Source organism: Xenopus laevis, chromosome 7L, assembly GCF_017654675.1.
Source record: "Xenopus laevis strain J_2021 chromosome 7L, Xenopus_laevis_v10.1, whole genome shotgun sequence".
Classification (NCBI taxonomy): Eukaryota; Metazoa; Chordata; class Amphibia; order Anura; family Pipidae; genus Xenopus; species Xenopus laevis.
Window position 1 is genome coordinate 48,410,809 of NC_054383.1, and position 10,032 is coordinate 48,420,840.

At 36.1% G+C, this 10,032-nt stretch overlaps 1 long non-coding RNA gene across 1 annotated transcript; it reads right to left on the reverse strand.

Annotated features, from left to right (window-relative positions):
* Positions 1-267: 267 nt before the first annotated feature.
* XB22164556.L lies at positions 268-8,722 on the reverse strand. Its single transcript, XR_001932217.2, has 3 exons — positions 8,512-8,722; positions 2,134-2,208; positions 268-1,742 (listed from the first exon to the last, which is right to left on the reverse strand). It is a non-coding gene; the product is annotated as a potential lncRNA [provisional] L homeolog (long non-coding RNA).
* Positions 8,723-10,032: the final 1,310 nt, after the last annotated feature.

The following is a 10,032-nucleotide window of genomic DNA, read 5'->3' on the forward strand; positions in this document are numbered from 1 at the left end:
GAAGGTAGGTTTATAGTTCCAGGTTCAGTTTTGAAATTTCACCAGTGGAGGAGTAAGAAAAAGGAATGGTAGGGAAAGAGAGACATACTGGCAAGTAAAATGTTTGTATAGACTAGAGAGGAATACTGTTGAGTCAGTACTGTTCTAAGCTACTCAGTGACACACTTTTCCCACTGAAAAAACTGGGGTGCCATTTTTGCAAGACCAAGCAGAACTGAGTATTCTGAATATGCATAAAACACTTCTGAATTGAAAAAAGAATGTGAGAACATTCCAACTGTTTTAATAAATTTTAAACCAGCCATGCATAGTTGTCAGAATAATTACCTTGACATTCTTGTAAAAGTTTTGAATGTACATTCTATTTTTTACTAGTTTCTGCACATTTCAAAATGAAAAACACTTCAACCCAGTAAAGAATTATTTCATTGTTTGATCCGCAATGCAAGTTAGAACCCTGCCATCTGGTATATTGTCAGTGTACATACTGATGCACCGAGAACATTAATGTTACAGTACATTTTGCTGTGAAAACGCATGTTTTAATATGTATATAAATATATACAAAAGTATGTTAATTCAGTTTCCAAGAAGCTGTGATGTGATGCAAAATCTACTTTTTATATGACCAGGTTTGGTCTTGCATTAAATCTAGCATGTAGTGCTTGATAGTAAGACATTAGTAAGACTGCAGCATCTACTTAATCAATTAAGATTCCTTTGCCTCCTTTAACCCTCTCGGTCCCTCCCTTGAGAATTTACTATGGCTGTTGGCTATGGCACATGCTCAGTTCTTCACTAAATATGCCCTCCAGTCTAGCAGCCATTGAAAAGATGGCATTGCTGGTTCCCATAGAAATTCTGCTGTAGCTGTCTGCTCCTATTTTTTCTCCTGATGGTCTTAGCTCAGCTTAATCATTACAAATCAAATAAGAATTTTTATTAAAGTGAGTTCAGTCTGTGTAAGCTTGCATTCTTGATTGCATGAACTGTTTGCAGATGTATATATTACCGATGATGTGTCAAAGGGAAAATGGCTGCTGTGGGTGTAATCTGCTATTTGCTTTTGGAAAATGTAATGGCGCTGGCGAAGGGGATATATGCAGTACAAATGATGCGCTTTGGGTGGGGGGTGATGTGCCCAATATATACATGGTAGGAGAATGTAGGGTTGTCTTTTAAATATTGTACCTTTGCCTCAGTTTTATGTATTACATCTAACCTTGGATCCACTTTAATTCTTACCATATGCTTTGCTTCCCACTTCCCTTGGGCCAACCTGTCATCTTACTCTACACCAGCTCTACAGTTTACTAGGGTAGCAAGAACTTGTCTTTGAACAAGTAAAATTTCCTAGAATAAGTAAAGTTAACAAGTTAGTAATCCAGTGATTATTTACTAGACCTAATTTCTACTTATAAATACCATAAACTTGTCCAACATTCATCTTTAGAACTGTCTAGTTCTGCATCCTTACCTAGCTTACATAACATCAGATATATTTATAACAAATTATGATATCACGGGTATGGAAAGAACAGATCATATTAGTTAGAGAATGATATAATCATTTATCTATAGGAAATATATATTATGCAAAGACTATATACTGCTTAAACCAGATCCGATCAATTCAGTAAGAGAAGAGTAAAATGACTTTCACTTCTGCTTGAAGCCAATTTTAATATCAGTTACTGCCTTGTTTGCAGCATCTTTAGCAGCTTCTGTGCCTTTGTCAACCACTGCAAGAGAGTAAAAAGCAAAATCAAGTTAGCAAGCTTCTGTTTTTTCGAAATGCTAGTCCCACAAGACATTGAAGGAATATATATAATCATGGTTTAGATAAACATTTAGATTATTACTTGTATTTATGTGGGTGCATATAATTAGCACAGTTTCTATCTGGGTTTGCAGAAAATTACAGTTGATCCAAAAGTGCAAACACAGTCAATGAAAGCCATAATGATAATTTTATAAACACAGTGACAACCAGTAAACAAAACAGTGATTCTTGTTTGAATCATTTGCTGATTATAATACACCCTGTTTAGAACACTTTGGTTTACAGAACTCAAAGCAATGGTATATCTCCATATCTGAAAATATACCCCTTTTTTCTTAAATATCTTTTACCTTCTTGAACACATTTTTGCCCTTCTTGAATGCACTGGTTTACAGTATCCTCCACAGCTTCCTTTCCTTGTTTTACTGTAATAAATATAAAAATAATTTAAGTTATGGTGCTTTTTATTTATTCAGCTTCTATATTACACTACATTAGCTCTTAAATATTTGTAATAAATATAATAAATTGCGTCTGTTAAGTGCACATGCACAGACTCCTTTTAGGTTTTGGGCTTCACTCAGACTTGTTATAATGCTGCACTATGGGAGTGGACCAGTGTCATTACCGCTGAGGTTTGGAGTAATTGTCATTCCAGGGAAACTCTGTCCTAAAATAAAAAAGTTGAATGTTGAAGCACCTTAAAAGATAACAGGAACATAAAAGCCTATTAGTCAAAACCTTGAGCATTTTATCAGTTACACACTTATGACTAGTAAAAAAAGCTATATCAGGCATTATGCTGGGGGGTGTTTACCATTGAATAAGTATATTTTATGTAAATAATTGGCACCAGGTGGGGATATCCCTGTGGCACCAGGTAGATATATCCTTAAGAAGTATATATATAAGGAAGAGTAGAGCAGTGGGCCGATTCCTCTTTGGCTAATGTAAAGGAGATAAGAGTGGATAATGAGGTCTGTTACCTCAGACCTGGGAACAGTCAGAGACCCAGTGTATAGGTAATAGGACTAGGTAGGTTCTGTCGTCGCATAGAGGGCACCCCTAACACAAGGGGGCCAATTCACCAAGGGTCGAATATCGAGGGTTGATTAACTCTCGATATTCGACTGGGAATTAAAATCCTTCGACTTCGAATATCGAAGTCGAAGGATTTTAGAGCAAATAGTTAGATCGAACGATCGAAGGAATAATCCTTCAGTTCGAAGGATTTAAATCCAACGATCGAAGGATTATCCTTCGACCAAAAAAACTTAGGAAAGCCTATGGGGACCTTCCCCATAGGCTAACATTGACTTCGGTAGGATTTAGATGGTGAACTAGGGGGTCGGAGTTTTTTCTTAAAGAGACAGTACTTTGACTATCGAATAGTCGAATAGTCGAACGATTTTTAGTTCGAATCCTGCGATTCGAAGTCGTAGTCGAAGGTCGAAGTAGCCCATTCGATGGTCGAAGTAGCCCAAAAAACACTTCGAAATTCGAAGTTTTTTTACTTCGAATCCTTCACTCGAATTTAGTGAATCGGCCCCAAGCTGTATTTTGTGCCAGAAACCTGGACAAGCAGAATAAAGTGGCCTGGGAATTCTTGTACTGTATTTGATGATATTACTATTAGGAACTGTGTGAACAACTGAGAATGGGGAAGCAGTGCTAGTGACTGTGAATGAAGTTTTTAAGGCGTTCAACTGCAGCATCATGTGGATCTCCAGTTTATTCCCATTCCCATGAAATGGTGGTGTCTTCCATAAGGGCTTATTTGACCATTTACTACAAAAGTTTTTGCACACATGGTACACCAAGTAACATGCTCCATTGCACCTGACAGTTCTATGTTCTGGTTTTTGCAAAGGATTTTTAATCTGAAGAGCTTCCCCAACATTGGTTAAATACAAGAGCTTCATGTATGTGCCCTAAGGGGCACAATTTTGCAACTCTTAGTCCTTCAGCACTTGCACACTACCATTAGTAAATGAGCCCTCGAAATTGAAATTTGAAATTGTCTATGCTGTAAAGCATGGGCAGATGCAAGTTAAAGGGGTGGTTCACCTTTAAGGTAACTTTAAGTATGTTATAGAATGGCAACTTTTAAATTGCTTTTCATTATTTATTTTGTATAGTTTTATAGTAATTTGCCTTTTTCTTCTCTTTGCAGCTTTCAAATCGGCGTCACTGACCCCTTCTAAAAAGCAATTTCTCTGTAAGGCTACAAATGTAATGTTATTGTTACTTTTTATTCCTCATCTTTCTATTCAGCCCCTCTCCTATTCATATTCCAGTCTCTTATTTAAATCAATGCATGGTTGCTAGGGGAATCTGTACCCTAGCAACCAGATTGCTTTAAAAAGCTAAATAACTCAAAAACCTTAAATAAAAAAAAAATTAAAACCAATTGCAAATTGCCTCAGAATATCACTCTCTACATCATACTAAAAGTTATCTCAATGGTAAACAACCCCTTTAAGGCTGTTATGGGGCTTCTTGTACTTAATGCCTGAATATGTCAATTTATGTTATGTAGGCAGTCAGTGGTGGATACAGCTTTGTAATTACACACCTCTCACTCTAAAATAAATGTTTAAAATTGGATATATGACAAATAAGGATTACACAAGAACTGGTGCAGGGCGGTTAAGATGATCTGGCCAAAATAGATGCAGCTGGCACTGGGATTTAATATATTTGTACCTTCGTTATGAACCTAATCTGCTTACCTTGTTTATTCTGTATTTTTATTTACTTTTCCTCTTAATGTCCTTAATAACAAAAGTATGACTAATTATGGTTATTCTCACATAGCCCTTCTTTGACTCTACAATTATATTTGTTTAGTGTATCTGTCATATGTTATTTACTTTACATGAATTAAAACCTGAGGTTATATAAAGTTTTGTGTGCATCGAAAATGATGCCTGCATTATATTCAAGTTTATGACTTTGAGTCATCTGTAATCAATGGCAAGCTTGTTCATTGTGTATGAAAGTACATGATATCTGTATAAACAAAAAACAATAATAACTCAATAAACTATACCACATCTGCCAAGTGTTGGTGTCTTGCTTTAAGTGGCCATGCCCTGTCTCTGTCATACCATTCTTGTGTGTACAGACAAATCCTTTGTTATGCCTCCATGTAACTATGGGCATTGTAGAAATAGAAACTTACAAATTTAATGTGACTGCCCTAGATGCCATTCTGTTTCTACACCATCAGTAACCAAACTACTTTTTTAAAATCACAAATGAATAAGATGGCATTTCCAAATCAAGTATTTTCTATTAAGTGCTAATAAAATGATAAACGGGGGTGAACCTCGAATAAAGGGGCCTTTGAACATAAAACTGCCATGCAAGGCTTCTACTAAACAGTGGGGCAGGTTCAATTCAATGAGAAAGACACACTTGAAAACTTTATTGAAGTCTACAGGATTCTCTGTAATAATAAAATAGTATCTGGTACTTTCCTTATTGGAGAGCAAAACAATTCTATTGGGTTTACTTTGTGTTTAAATATTTGTTAGCAGACTTAGGGGGTTATTTACTAAACTCAGGTTGGGCTTTTTGGGGCAAAACTCGTATTTTTCGGGCCATTTTTTAAAACTCAGATTTTTCCAGATTTATTAAAGCCTGATGCAACAAAATGCCCGAATACGAAAATACACAATCTCAGACCTCCCAAGGTCCCTATCATATTTTGACGTTTCTGTGGTCTGTGCTGGAATTAGTCCGAAAATCGTCAATTTTGGGCAAAAATCTGAAAATGCCCAAAAAAAATCGAGCGTTTCAAGAAAAAACTCAGAAAAAAACATACAATTCGGGTTTTTGCTCGATTTTATCGTTTTTAACCAAACCGATTAAATTGAGCTTTTTTAATAATAAATAAGGTAGAATCAGGTATTAGAATTTGGTAGTAGTTTAAAAAATGAGATAAATTTGGATTTTAGTAAATAACCCTTCCCAAGTATGGTGATCCACATGACAGAAAGATCCCTTATCTCGAAAACACCAGGTCCCGAACATTCTGCATAACAAGTCTCATACCTTTATTTAATTTTTCATCCTGTTGAGGACTGTGACAATAACAGTTCCACAATTGGATTTTTGTATGTGTATTTACTCTTTACCATATCCACAGCAAAGACATGTTATAACATATTTATTGTGAGCAGAGTTCATCACTGCAATGAAATTAATATTTTCTTTTCCCTTGTCATGATGTATTAACTAAACATTTTACCGAACACAATAATAAAGATGACATGTATAAGATTTAACTTTTCTATACAATATTTTTGCCCATGTGACAATAACCATTTATGTTACTGTAAAGCATTTGCTGTCGGCAAAATTAGAGCAGAAGAGCTGGTTATGTGAATAACTGGGTGTGGTGCATTTGGCACTGTTTCTCTGCACGACAAGGGTGGAGGATGGAACTAAAGGAACGAACGTTGTGCATATTACATTAGAAGAATATAATGAAGAGTAAAAAGCATATATTGATCAGAAAACAAAATGCTGCCTTCAGGTAGTGTGGTGCAGTGTTGCAGTCCAGGTGTCTGTCACATGACAAAAGAGAGATAGAATCTTGTAATCAGACACAGGTTAACTCCCTGTCACATATTTATTTTGGGTTGAAAAGCCCCCCTATGTGACGTCACGCGCATCACATAGGGGGAGTGTTTAGGTCCAGTAACAAGGGCAGCATTGGACCTTAATACAGTCCTGCATAAGAGCCTTTTCTCCAAAGAAAAAAAACACCAACTGTACGTATGTAAACAATAGAAAAATGTTCAAAATCTCTTGCTTGATTGCCTTTTGGCCTCCTTGTACCAAATAAGGGCAATGGTGAAGGGTAAATCTGCACTACTGACTGGGTGAGAAATCTTTTGAAAGTGCCTTCCCATTGCATTACGTACATTGGGATCACCGCAAGAAAAACATATTACTGGAGGTGATCTGGCTTAATCATGGGAAATGGTGAAAGGAGGTCATATACCATGATATATAACCATGCTTATATTCACTATTCCCAAAGTGCTCACCCACACTAGTGCTTGAGATCAATTAATTATTATTAGTTATTACAAGTTCCAAAAGGTCATCTTTCCTAGTATGCTCCTGAATTCCCTGAAATAAAAAAAATTTAATTTAGCATATTCAACTTGATCTTTCTGACTTCCCTATCCTATTACTCCAGTCAATGTCTGGATAATAAAAGTCACCCATAATTACAACTTGATCTAGTTGTAAAGCCAATTCCCTTGTGAAGGCTTTTCCATTCCCCCACCAGTGCCCTGTGCGTGGCTTTAATTCTGGCTTGATATAAAGACAAATTCCTCTGCACTTTACTGCCTAAAAAACCCCATATAACTCCTAGTGACCCAGTTTTAATGCCACTGCCCCATCTACATTGGTTTCCCTATGATGCCCTAGCTTGTTGCTACAAGCCACTCTACCATTAGGTTGTTTTTATTCCAGTCTAGTCAGGCTGGATCTGGAGGGCACTGCTGGTTTCATTAACAGAGACAATATAGCTGTATATTCATGTGGGGACAAGCTGTAATAATATACCATGCATGTGAAACAGTGCTGAATTAAAGAATACAGATTGGTGCCTCCAGATTATTCTGTGCAACCTAAAGACCTGAACCAACATCATGTGTTTTAGTGGGTGGCCAACTTCCTAGTTTGGCAGGTTTGAAAATTTCATTTGCTAATGCGATGGGTGCGTTTTTGGTGCTTTGGCAGTTGTGAAAGTAAAGGCTACCATTTTGTTGGTATTCCTTGGGTGCCCAACCAGATGCAGGACTCTAATATACAACATTCTTAACTATACATTAAAAAAAGAGAAGAAATGCCTAGAATGCTGTATTTTATATGCTTAAACAACTTAAAGCCCTGTGCATGCATTTGCAGGAATACAACATAACATTAGCCTGTTGAGTAGGTTCAAGCTTTATTCTTTACACATGCTTTGTACCCCTCTGTGCACTTTTTAACGTGAGATAATTTGCAGCTGCTACTTGTAGCTGGCTAAAAAAGATTTCCCTTATTATAATATACAATAGATGAAAGATGAACAAACAAGCATTCATATGTTTATTATATTATATAGAAGAAAGTATGAATAGGGTGTCTGTACTATTCTACCTCTAGGCAAAGTTCATAACTTATAAGCAAATCTTTCTGAAAAACGGCCACTTCTTTACACATCTGTTAATCATAGAGCATTGAGGGCACTGTTGGAATTTGAGTCTTGGCTGGAAGCTGTATCTGCTACATTGTTTCAAGAGTTACAACCAGCAGTTCATAGACTAGTAATGGACAGACATATAAAAATTATGTCTACAATTTTGTTTCACTATACAAAATGTAATGTGTTTCATTATTTGGGTTTAGTTCTCCTTTAATATTATTTCTTATATAAAACAATAAGATATTTAAAAAACACGATTCTTTTCTGGTGTTGATATTGGTCATTCCCATGTCCTATATGTACACCCTCCAGACGCTTGTGCTATTTAGGAGGTCAGTGGACTATTTATTCTGATGGATCATTAAAGTACCTGCCTTTTTTACTTCAAATCAACTACTAGGCTGATTTACATAAAAAGCTATTTTCTTCTGTATATGATGCAGGCATTATGTACACAACTGTTTCCTTAAGTAACACACTTTATTTGAGTAAAACATTTGTTAGCGTTTCTTACCAATCCCATCGGGTTTAATATCTCCAAGTCCTTTCTTTAAAAAAGACATGGCGCAGCCGACTTCTTTGGATAAAACTGCTTCAGAAAAGTAACTGGTAGATGGACAAATAAACTGTTAGCAAAGCTGGTTTCATGTGTTTATGTGCATGAAAATGCCCCTCCTTGTGTCCTCTAGCAAAACATTTCCATTGGTCACCACTTTAGCAGCCCATTGTCTGTGGAGTGGAATTAATTTCTGAACAGCATTGTTTTATCCCCTGCAGACAGGGTGGGCTAGATTTACTGGAATTTCCCAGCCTAGTAAAAACTGCCTTTGGCAGTTATACAATTTTTTACATTACTGAAACAAATTCCCTAATAAGGTCTGTATGTTTTTTGCAGCAGTAGTAGAAGTCTTATTCAGAAAACAGTATAAAGCTGCTTTCCTATTATATCTCACACATCTTTAAGCAGTTATCATTAAGTCTGTTTCTTATCAAAACACTATTGCCATGGCAGTACAGTCAGTGCAGTACAGTTAATGATACCCTATGGCTAAATAATAGCAGTTGCTGCTCCTTATTACATAATACTCTTTATGGCATTGGCTGCAGGAAATATTTTCACTGCATAAGCAGAATACAAACCATGCTAGTTTGTTCTTATTCAGTAGCAGTGGAAGGCACATATATTTTGTTCTTTATTTAAATACAGTATAAACAATAAAACCAAAAATTGGATCTTTAAAGGGTTTTTAGACCCCCCAAAAAGGAAATAATCTTTATAGGTCACTGCTAACACTGATAACACGAGAGCTAGTAGCAGGGTCAGCACAATTTCAGAATGCTGAAAAGGCATTGGTACATGTGATAATTTCAATCAGCATTGGCTGTCAATAATCATGGGACAGTGAAGCCAACTGGAAGTGAATTGGTGTGAGTCCTCAAGAAGTGGCCTAGTGTAACACTGCCATAACACAAATCCTCAATGACCAGAAATGACCAAGAGTGCATTGAAGAACAAAGCAACTTCCTAATGATTTCTTGCTGAGCTATTCAAAGTAAAAGAGTCAAAAAGTAATAATTCAAGTCATATTTAGATGCACATTACTTTTCCCATTTACAAACAGAATTAAAAAAACATTTAAGAATCTCTGAGGCCTTGCAAGTAAAGAATATTAACCAATTTAAACATAACTAGGAGAAAACTAACATAAGCAATATCTTGGCATTAAAAGGAACCAATTCTATTTCAGGATCTATTGATCCATTTGTATTTAAAAGAGGAAGTTTATCAATACCAGTTTTTGCCCCAGTTTAGAAAATGAGTAATGGAAAACCACTAGCACATGATAACACTGATAACATGAGGATAACAAGGAATTAGGTTTGGGATTGAAAGGAAGGCCACAGCTTTGAAAACAGATTGTAATGTACATAACAATAAAGTGCAATTCAACAAATTATAACTCTTAAATGATATGACTAAACAACTTAACTATCCCACCCTGGAATGCTTGCCATAATTAACTACCACCCTGCA